We start from the raw sequence: 19,022 nt of genomic DNA on the forward strand, positions 1-19,022 counted from the left end.
AATGAATGGGTTAACAATGAGTAAAAGGAAGAAGTCAAAAGTTACCTGGGAACAAATAATAATGAACAGGCAACATCCCAAGATCTGTAAGACAGCGAAAACAGTCCTGATAGGGAAGTTCATAGCATTACAGTCCTACCTCAAGAAACAATAAACATTTCAAACACACAATCTACCCCTACTAAAATAAGAAAAACTAACGAGCCCAGAGATAGCAGAAGGAACAAAATAATTAAGATCAGACAGAAAATGACAGACTAAAAAAAAAAAAAAAAAAATCAATATAAAAGATCAATTAAACCATGAGCCAGTTCTTTAAAAAGATAAACAAGATTGATGAACCTTTAACCAGACTCATCAAGAAAACAAGAGGACTCAAATAAAATCAGAAATGAAAGAGGAGAAATAACAACTGACACCACAGAAATACAAAGGATTTAAGAAAATAGTATGAACCACTATATGCCAACAAATTGGAAAACTTGGGTGAAATGGATAAATTCCTAGAAACATACAATCTTCCAAAACTAAAATAGGAAGAATCATAAAATCTGAATAGAGTAATTACAACTAATGACATCGAAGCAATAATCAAAAAACTCCCAGTAAACACAAGTCCTGGATATGATGGCTTTACAGATAAACTTTATCAAACATACAAAAAAGAACTAACACTATCCTTCTAAAATTATTCCAAAAAATTCAAGAGAAAGGAAGATTTCCAAACTCCTTTTATAAGGCCAGCATTATTCTAATTCCAAAACCAGATAAAAAAAAAAACACTACAAAGAAAAAAATATATAAACCAATATCCCTAATGAACACAGATGCTAAAATCCTCAACAAAATATTAGCAAACTGGATCCAGCAATACATTAAAAAGATCAGACACCATATCAAGTGGGATTTAGTCTGGGAATGCAAGGTTCATCCAAAATTTACAAATCAATAAATGTGATACATAAACAAAATGAAGGATAAAAAAAAATGATCATAGCAATAAACGCAGAAAATGCATCTGATAAAATCCAGCACCCATTTATGATAAAAATTCTCAGCAAAGTGGGAATAGAGGGAACATAGCTGAACATAATAAAGATCATTTATGACAAACTCACAGACATCATATTCAATGGGCAAAAACTAAAAGCATTTCCCTCAAGATCTGAACAAAACAGGGATTTCTGCTTTCACCACTCTTATTCAACATAATACTGGAAGTACTAGCCACAGCAATCAGAAAGAAGAAGAAATAAAAGGCATCCAAATTGGAAAGAAGGAAGTTTTAAACTGTCAGTATTCACAGACAACATGATATTTTATATAGAAAATGCTGAAGACACCACCAAAAAAACTACTAGATCTAATAAATGAATTCAGCAAAGTAGCAGGATACAAAATTAACGTTCATAAATTGGTTGCATTTTTATACACCAATAATGAAATATCAGAAAGAGAAATTAAGAAAATCCCATTCACTACTACAACAACAAAAAAAGAAGGTACCTAGGAATAAATTTAACCACAGAGATAAAAGACCTGTTACTCGGAAAACTAGAAGACATTGAAGAAAGAAACTGAAGAAGATACAAATAAGTGAAAGTACATAGCATGTCATGGATAGGAAAAAAATAACATCATTAAAATGTTCACATTATCGCCCTGGCCGGTTTGGCTCAGCGGTTAGAGCGTCGGCCTGCGGTCCTGAGAGACCCGGGTTCGGTTCCCGCTAAGGGCATGTACCTTGGTTGCAGTTTGTCCCCGGCCCTGGTCGGTTGTGCGGGTGGCAGCCACTCGATGTGTTCCTTTCACATCGATGTTTCTCTCTCTCTCTCTGTTCCTCTCTCTCCCTCCCACTCTACCTGAACAAAAAAAATGGAAAAATGTCCTCAGGTGAGGATAAAAATAAATAAATAAATAAATAAATAAATAAATAAATGTTCACATTATCCAAAGCAATCTACATATCCAATACAATTCTTATTAAAATAGCAATGGCATATCTCACAGATCTAGAACAAATATTCCCAAAATTTATATGGAATCACAAAGGACCCCAAATAGTCTCAGCAATCTTGATAAAGAAAAACAAACTTGCAGGTATCCCAATACCTGATATCAAACTATACTACAAGGCCATAGTAATCAAAACACAATGGTATTGGCACAAAAACAGGCATATAGATCAATGGAACAGAATAGAGAGCTCAGAAAAAATCCATGCCTTTATGGTCAATTAATATTTGACAAAAGAGACAAGAATATATAATGGGGTAAAAAGAAGTCTCTTCAGTAAATGGTGTTGGAAAAATTGGACAGGTACACACACAAAAAAAAGAAACAAGACCAACAAATTACACCATACACAAGAATAAACACAAAATGATTAAAACACTTAAATGTTAGACTCCAACCTATAAAAATCCTAGAGGAAAACAATAAAATTTCAGACATTTCTCGTAGCAATATTTTTGCCAATATATCTCCTAAGGCAAGGGAAACAACAAGAAAATAAAGAAATGGGAATACATCAAACTAAAAAGCTTTGTACAGCAAAAGAAACCAACAAAATGAAAAGGGCACCAACTGAATGGGACAGCATGTTTGCCAGTGACACATCTGATAAGGGGTTCATTTCCAAAATATATAGAAAAACTTATACAAGTCAACACCAAGAAGATAACCTAATTTTAAAAATGGACAAAGGACCTGAATAGACACTTCTCGAAAGAGGACATACAGATGGCAAATAGACATATGAAAAAATGTTCAACATCACTAATCATCAGAGAGATGCAAATTAAACCACAATAAGATATCATCTCACACCTCTTAGAATAGCTGACATCAATAAATCAACAAACGACAAGTGTTGTCAAGGATATAGAGAAAAGGGAGCCCTGATGCACTGTTGGTGGGAATGCAGATTGGTGCAGCCACAGTGGAAAACAGTATGGAGTTTCCTCAAAAAATTAAAAATAGAACGGCCTTGTGACCGAGCGATTCCATTTGTGAGTATGTATCTGAAGAAACCTGAAACACTAATTTGTAAGAATATATGTACCCCTTTGTTCACTGCAGCATTGTTTACAATAGCCAAGATTTAAAAGTAGCCCAAGTGCCCATCAGTAGATAAGTGGATAAAAAAGCCATGGTACCTTTACACAATGGAATACTACTTGGCCATAATAAAGAAGGAAATCTGCCCAGCCGGTGTGGCTCAGTGGTTGAGCGTGGACCCATGCACCAAGAGGTTGCTGGTTAGATTCCTGGTCGGGGTACATGCCCAGGTTGTGGGCCTGACCCCCAATGGGGGCATGCAGGAGGTCAATCAATGTTCTCTCTCATCGATGTTTCTATTTCTCTCTCCCTCTCCCTTCCTCTCTCTCTAAAATCAATAAAGTAAAATACAATTTTTTTTTAAAGAAGGAAATCTTACCTTTTCCGACAACATGGATGGACAGGGAGATTACTATGTTAAGTGAAATAAGCCAGTCAGAGAATGAGAAATTCCATGTGATTTCACTTACAAGTGGAACTAATGAACCAAATAAACTAAAATAGAAACAGATTCATAGATACAAAGAACAGAATCTTTGAAAATAAAGAACAAAGCTGTAGGATTTATACCAACCAATTTCAAACCATACATAAAGCTACTGTAAGAAAGACAGTATGGGACTGACATATGGACAAATGTACAAATCGATGGAAGAGGGAGTCCAAAAACAGACTCACGCATATATCTTGAGTTGATTTCCAACAAAATGCCAAGGCCATTCAATAACAAAGAAAAAATAAAGGACAAGAAATTCAAAAGGGAAAGGATAATCTTCAAGAAATAATATATGCAAATTGCACATTTTGTATGTGCAACATATTCCATAAACATTTTTTCAAAGGGCTACACTGACATCTGAAGGTCTCTCTAATATAGATACACACTGAAAAAGTTTCATTCCAATACACTTAATGCAGATGAGGAGTATCACACTGAATCAAAAACTACATGTAAACGATATTATCAAGTATTTTTAATCCAACCAAGTATATGCTTTGTAGAACTGAATAATGGGTTCCCTGCCCTTTCCCGCTTCTTTCCACCTTTCTATAAGCCTGTCCCCACCTTTACCACCATTGCCTACATTAAATACCACCTTCTCCAGAAAGTTCTGCCATTCTATCTATTAACCTGATGGGCACTCATCCTTCTCTCAATTTTCACAGCATTTCCATCACTTAAAGGCCCTCATCAGCCCTGCCGGTTTGGTTCAGCGCTTAGAGCGTCCGCCTGCAGTCCAGAGAGGCCTAGGTTCGCTTCCCACTAAGGGCACATACCTCAGTTGCAGTTTGTCCCTGGCCCTGGTTGGGTTGTGAGGGTGGCAACCACTCAATGTGTCCCTTTCACATTGATGTTTCTCTCCCAGCCCCCCCCCCCATCTGAACAAAAAATGTTCTCGGGTGAGGTTAAAAAAAAAAAAAGGGCCCTCATCACATTATCCTTGAATTGCACATGATTTGAGTCCTCTGTAGGAGATAAAGGCCCTGAAGAACAGTAACACTGACTACATCAGCCTGGATCATAGAAGGCACTTGGTTTTTCTGTTGACTATTGAATGAATTAATTAATTAGAAAATTCAGGCATTTTGAAGTGAGTTAAGTAACTGGATCTGACCTAGTTTAAAAAAAAACACCTCAAAATATGAGGAATAAAAGTTTTCATTCCTTGAAAAATAATTTCAAAACTGAAACTCCTCAAAATATAGTGAAGACAAAATATAACATTAAAATATAAAACACTGCCCTGGCCTGTTTGGCTCAGCGGTTAAAACATCAGCCTGAGGTCCAGAGAGACCCAGGTTTGGTTCCAACTAAGGGCACATACCTCGGCTGCAGTTTGTCCCCAGCCCTGGTTGGGTTGTATGGGTGGTAGCCACTCAATGTGTCCCTTTCACATCCATGTTTCTCTCTCTCTCTTCCTCTCTCTCCCTCCTACTTTATCTGAACAAAAAATGGAAAAATGTCCTCAGGTGAGGATAAAAAAATATATATATATAAAATGTTTATAGTATATTTAGTGATCATTTTCTATATTCATAGGGGATCAAATCAAAAGGCATAAGAACTTCCTCAAAGATTATTTACCATCAGAACAGTCCACAGCTTTAGAAAATGTCTTGAAGTCAATTATATAACCATAGAACAAATAGGGTTAAAAGTATCTGTTATAGAAAAAAATAGTACGTGTCATTTTGACTCAAATGTGTTACTTTTAGATATTTTGAAAACAACTGTCTGGCTTCCAGATATTTAAATTATCACCAAAGATGCCCTGGTCCATTTGGCATGGTGGTTAGAGTGTTGGCCTGCAGACCGGAGAATCCCAGGTTCAGTTCCCACTAAGGGCACGTACCTTGGTTGTAGTTTGTCCCCGCCCTGGTTGGGGTCATGTGGGTGGCAGCCGACAGTCTATGTGTCTCTCTCACATCGATGATTCTCTCTCTCTCTTCCCCCCTTTCTCCCTCCCGCTCTATCTGAAGACAAACACAAAAATGTCCTCGAGACTTCCGGTCAGGGTGGCGGGTAGGTAAACATGGTATCGCGTCCTCCCACAACCACATCAAAGTTACAACTAAACTACAGAACAACCATCATTCAAAACCGCCTGAAACCAAGCTGAATGGAAGTCCTACACCTACGGAATTAAAGCAGCAGCCACATCCAGACTGGTAGGAGGGGCGGAGGCAGAGGGGCTGGTCCCACACCCACGTGTGGCGGATAAAAATCCGGAAGACACCTCGGCAGGGAAGGTCCTTCCTTGAGGACTGAGGGGGTCCCCGTCCCACACCAGGTGCCCCGCTCAGGGTTCCAGTGCCAGGAAGAGAATCCCCATAACTTCTGGCTGGAAAAACCAGCGGGAACTGAGGCTCAGGGAGGCTGAAGCGGCTGGAGCCCCAGGTAGCTCCTTAAAGGGCCCACGCACAGACTTATCGGACTCTCTCCCTCTAAGCTCGGAGGGGACGCAGCTCCAGGGACACCAGAGACATACAGGGAAGAACTGAGCTGTTTGGCACTGGAGCGAGGGCTGGAGAGGGGGCTTTCTCCAGGACAAACGTGCTGTCAGAGGCCTTTGTTCCTTTGGTGAGCCCTGCCCTGGGGCGGCAGACAGTCTCCATAACTGAGACTCCAGCAACCTGGCTCACACTGTTTGCCCTGCCCTGGTGACTCCCTGAGGCCCAGCCCCACCCAGCTTTCAGGCCCACCCAAGCTGTTGCCACTTGCTTAACCATAGGATTGGCCTGTCTTGGATCCTGCTTCAGGTTTTTCCTAAATTCTTTCAAACAAGCAGCATCTGGTCTCAATGCTAGCCCCATACCTCTCATTTAGTAATACACAGAAACAAACACAGGGAGAGGAGACAAAGAAACAGGTCCCAAATGAAAGAACAGAACAAAACCCCAAGAAAAGAACTAAGCGAAATGGAGATAAGCAACCTAACACATGCTGAGTTCAAAATACTGCTTATAAGAATGCTCAATGAACTTAGTGAGGACCTCAAGAGCATAAAAAAGGACCAGTCAGAAATGATGGATGCACAGTCAGAATTGAAGGAGGCATTAACTGAAATAAAAAATAATTTACACAGATTCAAGAGTAGAGTACATAAATCCAAGAAGCAAACCATCGATTTGGAATATAAGGAAGCAAAAAAACGCCCAATCAGAACAGCAAAAAGAAAAAAGAATCCAAAAAAATGAGGATAGTGTAAGGAGCCTCTGGGACAACTGCAAGCGTGCCAACATTCGCATCTTGGGGGTGCCAGAAGGAGAAGAGCAAGAACAAAAAATCGAAAACCTTTCTGAAACAATAATAGCAGAAACCTTTCCTAACTTGGAGAAGGAAACAGACATACAAGTCCAGGAAGCACACAGAGTCCCAAACAAGATGAACCCCAAGAGGCCCACACCAAGACACATCATCATCAAAATGCAAAAGGTTCAAGACAAAGACAGAATCTTAAAAGCAGCAAGAGAAAAGCAGTTAGTTACCTACAAGGGAGTTCCCATAAGGCTGTCAGCTGATTTCTCAAAAGAAACTTTGCAGGCCAGAAGGGAGTGGCAAGAAATATTCAGAGTGATGAAAAGCAAGAACCTACAACCAAGATTACGCTTTCCTGCAAAGCTGTCATTTAGAATCGATGGCCAAATAAAGACTTTCCCAGACAAGAAAAAGTTAAAGGAGTTCATCACCACCAAACCGTTATTATATGAAATGATGAAGGGTCTTTTTGAAGAAAAAGATAAAGTATATGAACAAACAAAATGGTAATGAATACATATCTATCGACAATGGAATCTACAAACAAAATGAACAGGTAGAACAGAAACATTCTCATAGATACAGAGAACATTTTGTTGGTTGCCAGATGGGAGGGGGTTGGGGGAATGAGTGAAAAAGGTGAAGGGATTAAGAAGTACAAATTCATTGCTAGATTGAAAAACCTCAAAGGGAAAGGGGTTGGGGGGGGTGGGAAGAAATAAACCAAAGAACTTATATGCATAACCAACGGACATAGACAATAGTGTGGGAAAAGGCGGGAGGGGGGCGGGAATGGGGAGGAGGGGGTCAATGGGGGAAAAATGTGGAACATCTGTAATACATTTTACATTCAACAATAAAGATTAAAAAAAAAAAAATGTCCTCGGATGAGGATTAAATAATCAATCACCAAAGGTATAAATGTAAACATTGTATGATTAATATGATTATGGCAGAAAATGAAATTCTGGGGGTGGGAGGGAGGTGCCACAAGTGAAACAGAGCTATTCCTCAACCACTAGACACTACTACTGTTAACAAATGGGGGTCTTGACTGGTTAAATCAATTCACTCCTGTCTATGCATCTACAGTTTCCTCTTAGAGCTAATGGTGCAAAAAATACTGGAGCTAGGGCTTGCCGACTTAGCAAATAAAAAGGCCCAGTTAAACTTGAATTTCAGATAATGAATTTTCTCAGTAAAGTATGTCCTGTGCAATTTAGACTAATAATTTACTCACTGTTTATCTTAAATTCAAACTTAACTGGATGTCCTGTGTTTTACCTGGCAACCCTTTCTGAAGCCAAAAGGTGGAGCAGTAATCAACCCAATTTCCTCACTTTGCAGAAGAAAGTGCGAACCAAGGAAAGGAAGAAACTTGCCTAAACCGAAACCAGAGGATCAAGGAAATGAGTATGCTTTGAAAGGAGAAAACATACTTCACTAGGTCACCTTGGGTTCCACTCATGGTCCATTTGACCTCCAACTCTCGCTCACCTCACAGAAGGTGGACAAGCTAAAAAAAAAGGTATGGTTTTCCTTTTTCAGTATCAAACTTCAAGTTTCGGTAAATCTCTTATCAACTCGTCTTCAGAAACAACTCATCAGGACACTGTGCATTTTTAATGTAAATATGTGATTTTTCATTACACAACAGCACAAACCACCTCACATTCTGTTTACCTATTCACGCCGTTTCACCTAAAGCCAGTCCTCTCAAAACCCAAAATTCTCTTGCTCCGGGTTTCAAATTTTGGTTATTCACATTATTCCACGATTCTAACAATGTTAGTTCACATACTCACCACTGTTCACATTTTTTCGGTGGAAAAGCCCTAATTAATCCATTCGGTTGGTCTCAGTAAGTCTGGCACACACAGTCTTCCACTCCCACTGCGCCTGGGCAAGCACACCGCAGCGAGGTAGTCTCAGCCCACACGCGTGCGAGAAAGCAGGGGCAGGGAGGAGCCTTCACTGGAAATCGGGGGCCTGTCTCCAGTATGTATGAGAAACATGCGAATTCTCGAACTGCAGGGCAGACAGTCGAACAAAGTCAAAGGAAAACTGAAACTGCACAGACGCCCAGGACTCATCTTGCGAATCCCATCGCAGGGACAAAACCGCCAGGCGCTTCCTGGACTCTGTCACAGCGCCTCTCGGTCCCCGCTGCGGCACAGGAAGGTCTTTCTATCATTTTACAAACTGGGCTTCCAAATAAGGTTTTCAGAAAGAAGGTTCCGTTGCGTATTTAAAAAAAATTCTCGGTGAGGACTTCGCGGGCGAAGCAGCAGACCGTGCCACGAGAGGGGCAAGGCGAACAGCTCGGCGGGACAGCCCGGCTCCCCGGCTCCCCGCCTTCCGAGACCACGCCGCTCGGAAGGGGCAGGTCCAGCCCAGACTCACTCTGCGGACTGTGACACTCGGGCCAGGGGTGGGGCTCCCCGCCGCCTCAGGACCCTCGGGCTGGGCTTCCGCGGACTCGCCGGCAGGCAGCGGGGCAGGGCCCTGGGCGAGCGCGACCCCGCCCGGCGCGGCCTGGCCCCTCGAAGGCCTGGCCCGGGGCCCGGACCGCGGCGCCGCACGCGCCGGCCCACCTGTCGCGGACGGCGGACGTCGCCGCCGGCAGCCGGCAGCCACACCCCCGGCGAGGGCCGCGGAACTCCCGGGGACGCCGCTGCGCGCACGCGTGGGCGGGCGCCGTGATCGCCTCGGGCGGGCCTGCGCTGGCGGCCGGGCCGGAGCCGGCTGCGGGAGACGCGGGGCAGCAAGGCCGCGGCGGCGCCACGGGCCTGTTTACACCCCTCCGCTGGAGGACACGGCGGCACGTGACGCGCGTGTCACGTGCCCGCCGTTGGGCGGAGGTGTTGCCAGGCGACGAGGGCGCGCTGGGGGAGGGCGGCGGCGAGGTCCCTCCCGCCCGGTGGCTCACCTCGCTGGTGGAGGCGAGAGCCCCAGGGGCCTGCCCTGCGGGAGGAGGCCGGCTCCCACCAGCTGCCTTCGTCCCTTAGAGACCCCAGGGCCTACCCGCACGTGTCATTCGTGTTTTGGAAGAGAGGACTCCGGGGAAGGGCAGTGTGATGTTGAACTTCAAGAAACGGAAAAAGCCTCCTTCCCCAAAGCTAAAGATGAAGGGAGAGCGCGGAAGGAAGCAATGGCCTTTTGTTGCCCTTAAGGAGGACTCGTCTGCTCTGCTCCCTCATCTGGGGCGAAAGGCTGTGCCCGCTGCCTGCTTCCTGCCTCCGCCTGGGCAGGGAAGCCACGTGGAACTTCAGCCTTCCTTTCAAACTATAAGTTTCATGGGAATTCGTCTTTGTATGCATAAATGCAAACATATCTAAGTAAATAGATGATTCAGCTTTCAGATTTTGTCCACATCAAACTTACTGTCATTGTTGGTTGGTTGGTTGTTTGTTTTATCCTCACCCAAGGATATTTTACCATTTTTTTGTTCAGATAGAGTGGGAAGGAGACGGAGAGAGAAACATGGACGTGAAAGGGACACATCAAGTGGCCACCACCCACACGATCAACCAGGGCCGGGGACAAACTGCAACCGAGGTACGTGCCCTTAGCGGAAACCAAACCCTGGTCTCTCTGGACTGCAGGCGGACACTCTAACCACTGAGCCAAACTGGCCAGGGCCGTCACTTTTGTTTTTAGTGACTATTTCTACCAAGTCCAATTTTTCCCCGTCAAACTTTGCAGTTTCAGCCACAGCCAATTTCTTTCATAATATTCATTATAAATTGCATTAAAAAACTAAAAGTTTGTATTATTTCCTAGGAAATTCTTGAGTAAATTGTGAGCAAATACCCTCAGGTATTCCAGAACTGCTCTGTCATCCAGAAGTGATCTACGGGAGAGTCCAGTCCCTCCACACAGTTCTAGTCACTGCCTACGTGGTGTCCAACAGCAAGTTTACAGAGTCCAAACAGTGGGCTCAAAATATTCTCTGCATCAATACAACAAGGTCAAACATCATCTTCACACCTAGAATGCAACATTACAAAGAGTATAAAATATAGTGATGAAATGTCTCCATGCTCTTCTTTTACTATGGAAAATAGACCACAAGGTCAGTTGCCACTACCTGGTTTACTTTTTCTGCTGCTTTGGGCAGCAGATGTTCCAGGAAGGCAGGGACAATATCTTCCATTGGTTTATCTTATGTCTAAACCATGCCTGGAAAGCAAAAATGTTGATTGGTGGATGTGTAACCTTGCCATCCTTCTGTAAGCAGTGGCAGAGCCTTCATAAATCAGAAGGATCTGAGTTAGGCAGAACTCATGGAGGCAATGCTAGGGGATGTCCTGGCCCAGCCATCACTATCTAGGCAATTTACCAAACCTTTGTGAGCCTCTTTCTTCATTTATCTCCTTAATAAAACAGTATGAAGATGAAATGAAATACAGTGGCACAACACTTTAAGGAGCCCAGCACAGTAATCAATAAATGTTAACCATATATACGGCCTTTGGCAAGAGGGTGCTAATACAGAGGTCAGAGTCCCAAGGGAAAGGGAGCTGACAACTGGAATTTGTCCAGGTTCTGGATTTTGATCCTTGCCACATAAACTGGAGTGAGGATAAGATTACCAGGAAACTAAGCTCAGCTGGGAAGTCTTTGCACTTAGAATGGAAGACTGCCACAGAAGGTTGCTCGTTGGTGATGACATAGTGGTCACTTCAAGGGGAGTACTAGTCTTGTGGCAACAGGTTAACTACAAAACTTGTACATGGTGATAGGGACTCCTAAAATACTACCTTACCATTGCCTTGGCCCACACAGGAAAATTGCCTGCCCTCTCCTAGAGTTTGTGGGAAACAAGGAAGTCAGGCCTGAGCCAAGGGACCAGTGTTACCCAAGGGCCGGTCAAACCTGACTGTCCACCAAATGGTTAAACATATCTAACCATATCTAGTTTTTGAGTTAGGGTTTCACTGCAAACGGCAAGATGCATTGGTTTGTATGATATGATAATACTGAAAATGTTTATGACTCTATAATGACATTTCACCTAACACAATGTACCACTAGAATGATGAATGTAAGGAGTGATGGGGGATTTGGAGACAAAGAAAGAAGTGAACAATAGCTTACAAAGGTGCTACAAAGCTATAATATGGTAGAGCTAATCTTGAATTTACAGTTCCTGATTCCAAGTCTAAGCACCGTTTCCTTTTTATTAAAAATCATGAAGATGTGGTTTCATTATCTTGAATTTGGCCTTCCTAGGCTACACTGGTTACAATTTTGCTTCACATAGTGTTTGGTATATTTCAAAAGTAGAGCCAACAGGATATATAGATTGATGGGAGGTGGGTGTGAAAGTACAGAGCAAAGGATGACTGTAAGGTTTTTGGCCTGAACAACCATAAGAATGGAATTGTCATTTAGATGCAGAAGAGGGCTATGTGCACTTTGGCGGAGGGGGCGGGGGGGATGAACAATTTCATTTTGAACATCCTAAATTTTACATGCCTATTAGAGATGTACCATTAGCAACCAGATAGAAGACACTGGAATTCTGAGGAGAGATATAGAAATATAAATCGATTGGCCAATGGCATTTAAAGCCACAGGGATTGAATAAGATCACACAGAGCTTTAACTTTCATACCTTCTGACCTCAATATAAGATATAAAATACATTTTACATACTGACCAAATACATGTACATAACTTAAAAGTTTCAAGAAGCAAATTTACCCTCCCTGTATGTAATACACTATTTCCTTTCTCATCTACTTTCTTCTTTTTTATTTTTTAAAACTTCTCCCAAATCCATTGATTTATCTTTATTGTTGAAAGTATTACAGGTGTGCCCCCATTTTTTCCCCATTGACTCCCTTCTCCGCCCCCCCCCCCCACATGCCTCATGCCTTTCCTACACTATTGTCTGTGTCCATTGGTTATACCTATATGCATACAAGTTCTTTGGTTTATCACTTCTCAGCCCCTCTCCCCTCTTCCCTCTGAGGTTAATCACTCTAACAACCAGTTTGTACTTCTTAATCCCTTTATTTTTGTGCCCATCCTCCAATCACCCTCACATTTGGCATTCAACAAAAAGTTCTCTATATCTACAAGTCTGTTTCTGTTCTACTTGTTTATTTGGTTTGTAGATTCAATTGTTGATAGATATGTATTTATTGTTCATATTTTTTATCTTCTTTTTCAAGAAGACCCTTCAACATTTCATATAATACTAGTTTAGTGGTAATGAACTCTTTTAGCTTTTTCTTGTCTGGGAAGCACTTTATATGTCCATAGATTCTAAATGATAGCTTTGCAGGAGTGAGTAACCTTGGTTATAGGTCCTTGTTTTCATCACTTTGAATGTTTCTTGCCACTTCCTTCTGGCCTGCAAAGTTTCTTTTAAGAAGTCATCTGACAGTCTTATGGGAGCTCCCTTGTAGGTAACTAACTACTTTTCTCTTGATGATTTCAAGATTCTCTCTTTGTCTTTAACCTTTTGCATTTTAATTATGATGTATCTTGGTGTGGGCCTCTATGGGTTCATCTTATTTGAGACTCTCTACTCTTCCTGGACTTGTATGTCTGTTTCTTTCACCAAGTTAGGGAAGTTGTCTGTTATTATTTTTTCAAATAAGTTTTCAATTTCTTGCTCACTCTCTTCTTCTTCCGACATACCCCATGATGTAAATATTAGTAAGCTTGAAGTTGTCCCAGAGGCTCCTTACACTATCCTCGGGGGGTTTTTTTTTGTTTTTTTTTTTTATTCCTTTTTCTTTTTGCTTGTCTGATGGGATTTTATTTGCTTCCTTGTATTCCAAATTGATGGTTTGATTCTCAGCTTCACCTGGTCTACTGTTAATACCTTGTAAATTATTCTTTATTTCATTTGGTGCATCCTTCATTTCTGACTGATCCTTTATTATGCTCTTGAGGTCCTCACTAAGTTCCTTGAGCATCCTTATAACAACCCGTGTTTTGAACTCTGCATCTGTTAAGATTCTTTACCTCCATTCTGTTTAGTTCTTTTCCTGGAGTTTTGTTCTGTTCTTTCATTTGGGATGTATTTCTTTGTCTCATTTTGGCTGCCTTCCTGTGTGTGTGTGTGGGGGGGGGGGTTCTATGTATTAGGTAGAGTTGCTACTTCTAGGCTTGGTAGAGTGGCCTATTATAGTAGGTGTCCTGTACAGTCCAGTGGCACAACCTTCCTGATCACCCCAGTGGAGCACTCGAGGTGCATACCCCAATGGGGACTGTATACCCTTCTGTTGGAATTGAGTCTTGATTGCTGGTAGCACATCAATGAGAGGGATTTACTCAAGCTGATCAGCTGCAAGGACTGGCTGTGCCAACTCACCACCAACCTCTGACCACCTTGAAGGATCAGCTGTGCTGGGGCCCAACACACAGAGCAAGACTTGCTTCAGGAGGGCTCCGGTTCCCACTGAGTCCACCCCTTGAGTGGAGGTGGTTGGTTGGTGGTGCTACAACATGGTCTGAAACTGTCCACTGGATGTGCTGGCTCTCGGGCCTCCTGGGAGGCAAAAGCCAAAGTCAGCCACTGCCTGTGTTCTACCCAGGGCCACCAAGCATAAGCTACAAAGCAATCTGAAGATGGCTGCTTCTTGTGCTGGGTTTAGAGATGCCAAGGCAAGGCCAAGCTGTGAACCAGGACCAGCTGCTGCTAGTGCCAGGTCTGGGACCACTTAGCAAGAGGTATGGGGCTTGCTGAGACTAGATGCTGTTTGTTTGAGAGGATTTAGGAAAACCCAAAGCATGAGCCAAGACAGGTCATTCCTATAGTAAAGCCACTGGGAATAGAGTGGGTGGGCCTGAAAGTTGGGTGGGACAGGGCCTCATGGAATCACCAGGATGGGGCAAACAGTGTGAGCCAGGTTGCTGGACTCCCCAATATGGTGCGTGTCTGTTGGTCCCTTAGGGGAAGGGCTTGCCAAAGGAACAACAGCCTCTGCCAGCACATCTGTCCGAGAAAAAGTTGCCCCTCCAGCTGTCACCCTAATGCCAAACAAAACAATTCTTCCCCATATGTCTTTGGTGCCTTTCAAGCTGTCTCCCTCATGCTGGAGCCCAGAAGGAGCAAGTCTGAGTAAGTTCATGTACGGGCCCTTTAATACGAGCCGCCTGGAATGCCAGCTGCCCAGTCTGTCTCCCTCATCCTCAATTCATGCTGTTTTTTACAGCCAGAATTTATTAGGACTTCTCTTCTTGGCACTGGAACCCAGAGCTGGGGTGCCCGGTGTGGGACGGTGACCCCTTTCTCCTTGGGGTGGACCTGAACAGCTGAGGTGTTCTCCTGATTTTTATCTATCACATGTGAGTGTGGGACCAGCACGTCCATGCCCCGGCCCCTCCTCCCAGCTTTTATGTGGCCTCTTCATCAATTTTGTAGTCACAGGACTTCCATTCATCTCATTTCCAGGTGGTTCTGAATGATGGTTTTTCTGTAGTTTAGTTGTAATTTTGACGTGGCTGTGGGAGGAGGCGAGTACCTATCTACCTGCACCGCCATCTTGACCAGAACTTCTGCCAGGTTCTTCCACTGATATTTTTTAAAACTAAGTAACAATTGTGGCCTACAGTTTGAAAATTCCTGAAAGTTCTTGACAGAGGACAGAAAACTAATCCAGAAGCTAGCCATGTGGCACTTTAGAGATAAGAAGACTAGCAAAGGAAAATTAGGAGCAACTAGAGAGAGGTAAGAGGATAAACAAAACAGAGAAGTTCAAACAGCTCAGTAAAGAAAATGTTTCAGGGAAAATGCAGTGTCTAAACGTGTCATTTGCTACTGAGAAGTTAAGTAAAAAGAGAAATGACCTTTGGGTTTGGCAGTGTAAAGATCATCCAGCATTCGAGAACAGTGGAATTAAGATAAACTGGTGGGGACAGAAATCTAATGGTAGAGATAAATGGTGACAACAAATAGATATGTTTTCTTGTTGCTATAAAGAGGAGAAGGGGAATGGGACAACAGCAAACAAGAGATGTGGTTATGTTGTCTTTCTAGATATTTATGCACTAATAGAAATGATCTAGTAATAAGAAAATATTGATGCAGTAATGTGTGAAGACTGTAGGAAGAAAATCTTGAGTAGTGGGTCCAAAATGGTGACAGATTGAATGGAAGCTACACTGACCTTCTCCAACAACCAAATTGGAAATACAACTAAAATGTAGAAAAATCATCCTGAATAACCAACTGAAGACTAGCTGGAGAGAACCCTTATAACCAAGGATGTAAAGAGGAGCCCACATCAAGACTGGTAGGAAGTGTATTGGTGTGAGAGGAATGCCTGAGCTCCCACAGTCAGCATCTGAAGTTCCAGAGGGATATCTTGGCTGTGAGAGGTTCCTCCTGAGAAGTCTAGGGCCTAATCTCCAAGCTGAGCTCTCCGACCCAGAGTAATGGAACCAGGAAAGGTGCCCACATAAAACCTGGCTGTGAAAAGCACCAGAAATTCTGTTCAGCAGGGAAAGACAACTAGAAACACAAGCACCCTTTGAAGGGTCAACACACTATATTTAATTTGGAGCCACCCACCTTGGGCTCCAGCAGAGGGAGGGTAGGATGGACTAGAGCTGCATGCAGAGACTGTGGAGTTTATGGCTCTGGGGAGAGTGCTAGGAAAGCCACTGCCTGGATCCCTGTGCTGAGTCATTTCCCCCTAGGCTGCAGAAGCCATCCTTCTCAAAAAGAATTTTCCCATCAAAGCAGCTTTAGCCCAGAGGAAAGTAACTGCCCCACCCACTGGAAATTCTCTTACCCCGCCCACTAGATGGAGATTACACCTGGCAGAGTATTACAACCGAAGGCTCATTAAGTGACTGAGACTGACAATCAGCCTTCAGGCAGAGGTGGATCTCTCAGTGTTTTGAGTTTTTGCCTCTCCTGCTCCTCTACCTGGGACTTATAAAAGCAGACCATGGTGTTTAGCTTGGTTCTTTCCATAGACATACAGCCTCAGCAGAGGGAGCCACAGACAGTGGATCACTGATATCCACTGGGAGATTTTGGCAGGCTCCAAATCCTGCTGAACCAAACTGCACTTCATGCAATAAGCAAATACACAGCACCCTGCATGCTGTGTTGGGGGTTGAGCATCACTATTAGCCAGTCTGAGGGTTGAGCCCATACACAAACAGGCTAATAGTAGTCAAGACTCAATTACAACAGGAGGGCACACACAAAGCACAGAAGGGATATTACTAGAGCACCAATGTCTGGTGATCAGAGAGAATGTGCCACTGGGTGCCACAGGTCACCTACTACATAAGACCACTCTACCTAGACTTGGAGTCAGAACAGATCTACCTAATACATAGAAATAAACCCACATAGGCAGCCAAAATGGGGAAACAAAGAAACAAGCCCCAAATGAAAGACCAAGAGAATTCTTCTGAAGAGTTAAATGAAATGGATTTAAGCAATTTATCAGATATACAGGTCAGAGTAGTGATATAAAGATGATCAACAGCATGAGAAAAAATATAGAAACAATGAAAAACAACCATTTGGAATGAAGAATGATATCACAGAAATAAAGAATACACTGCAGATTCCAGGAAACCAAGGATCATATCAGCAAATTGGAAAACATTGTAGAAAAAAAAAAAAATCACTCAATCAGAGAACCAAGAAGAAAACATAATTAAAAAACAAGAGAACAGTTTAAGACAGCTGTGGGATGCCCGAAACATACAACATCCACATCATAGAACCATAATAAAAAGAAAGAGAACGAAGTTTAGAGATATAGTTTCTATTTGAAGAAATAGTGGCAGAAAACTTGCCTAAATTGGTAAAGAAAAAAGTTACATAAGTTCAGGAAGCAAAGAAAGTCCCAAGCAAGAAAACCCAAAGAGGCCCACCAAGACACATCATAAATAAAATGCCAAAAATTAAAGACAAAGAGAGAGTCTTTAAGGCAGCAAGGGAAAAGCAACGTGTTACTAAAAAGGAGCTCCCATAAGGCTGTCAGTTGATTTCTCAACAGAAACACTACAGGCCAGAAAGGAATGGCATGAAGTAATCAAGGTGATGAAAAACACGTATCTGAAATCAAGACTATTCTACCCAGCAAGGCTATCATTCAAACTAGATGGTGAAATAAAAAGCATCCCAGACAAAAAAGGCTAAAGGAATGTATTACCACCCAAACCAGCATTGTAAGAAATGTTAAAGGGACTGCTATAATAATAAGAAATAGAGAGAAACACAAGCATAATGAATAAAAATAGTAGTAAATGAGTACCTATCAATAATAACCTTAAATGTAAATATATTAATTGCTTCAATAATAAGACATAGGTACATAGCTGAATGAATAAGAAAACATGACCAATATATATGCTGTCTACAAGAGACCCCCTCAGAACAAAAAACTCACATGGGATAAAGTGAAGGGATGAAAAATTTTCATGCAAATGGAATGAGAGAGAGAGAAAAAGCTGGGGTAGCAATACTCATGTCTAACAGAATAAACTTCAAACTTAAGGCCATATCAAGAGACAAAGAAGGCCATTACATAATATTGAAAGGATTGATCCAACAAGAAAATACAACCTTGGAAAATATATATGTACCCAATGTATATTTTAAAATATATTTTAAAACTTCTGAAGGACTTTAAGGGAGAGATTGATTCAATACAATCATAGTAGGGAACTTTAATATACCACTGACATCACTGGATAGATCTTCTTGACAAAAAATGAAGAAGGAAACAGAGACCCTAAACAATGCACTAGATCATATGGATTTCATTGATATTTACAAAATGTTTCACCCAAAGCTGAAGGATATACATTCTCGAATGCACATGGGACATTCTCAAAAATAGACTACATGTTAGGACACAAAGTAAGTCTCTACAAGTTCAAGAATATTCAAATCATATCAAGTATCTTCCTGGATCACAATGGCATGAAACTAGAAACATACAATAAAAATACTCAAAAATATTCAAACACATGTAGGCTAAATAGCAGGTTATTAAACAATGAATGGATTACCAATGAGATTAAGGAAGAAATAAAAAACTTTCTATAAACAAATGAATATAAACACCCAACAACACAAAATCTATGGGACAGAGCAAAGGCAGTCCTACGAGGAAAGTTTATAACACTGGAAGCCTACCTCAAGAAACAAGAAAAGTTTCTAATAAACTATCTAACCCTACAAATTAAAAAATTAGAAATAGAACAA

The 19,022-nt window shown here is 42.1% G+C and overlaps 1 protein-coding gene across 26 annotated transcripts in view; it reads right to left on the reverse strand.

The window, feature by feature from the left end:
- The window catches only part of MARCHF8 (membrane associated ring-CH-type finger 8), a 184,605-nt gene extending 175,367 nt beyond the window's left edge, over nt 1-9,238 (reverse strand). For 13 of the 26 annotated variants that reach the window (XM_036264748.1, XM_036264740.1, XM_036264744.1 and 10 more), the window contains exon 1: nt 8,626-9,238. The gene's annotated coding sequence lies outside the window, so the exon portion shown is untranslated. The remainder of the gene's footprint in view (nt 1-8,625) is intronic. The other 13 variants (XR_004959965.1, XR_004959967.1, XR_004959966.1 and 10 more) reach the window with 2 other exon arrangements.
- Nucleotides 9,239-19,022: the final 9,784 nt, after the last annotated feature.

Source organism: Molossus molossus, unplaced genomic scaffold (assembly GCF_014108415.1).
Source record: "Molossus molossus isolate mMolMol1 unplaced genomic scaffold, mMolMol1.p scaffold_m16_p_17, whole genome shotgun sequence".
Taxonomy (NCBI): Eukaryota; Metazoa; Chordata; class Mammalia; order Chiroptera; family Molossidae; genus Molossus; species Molossus molossus.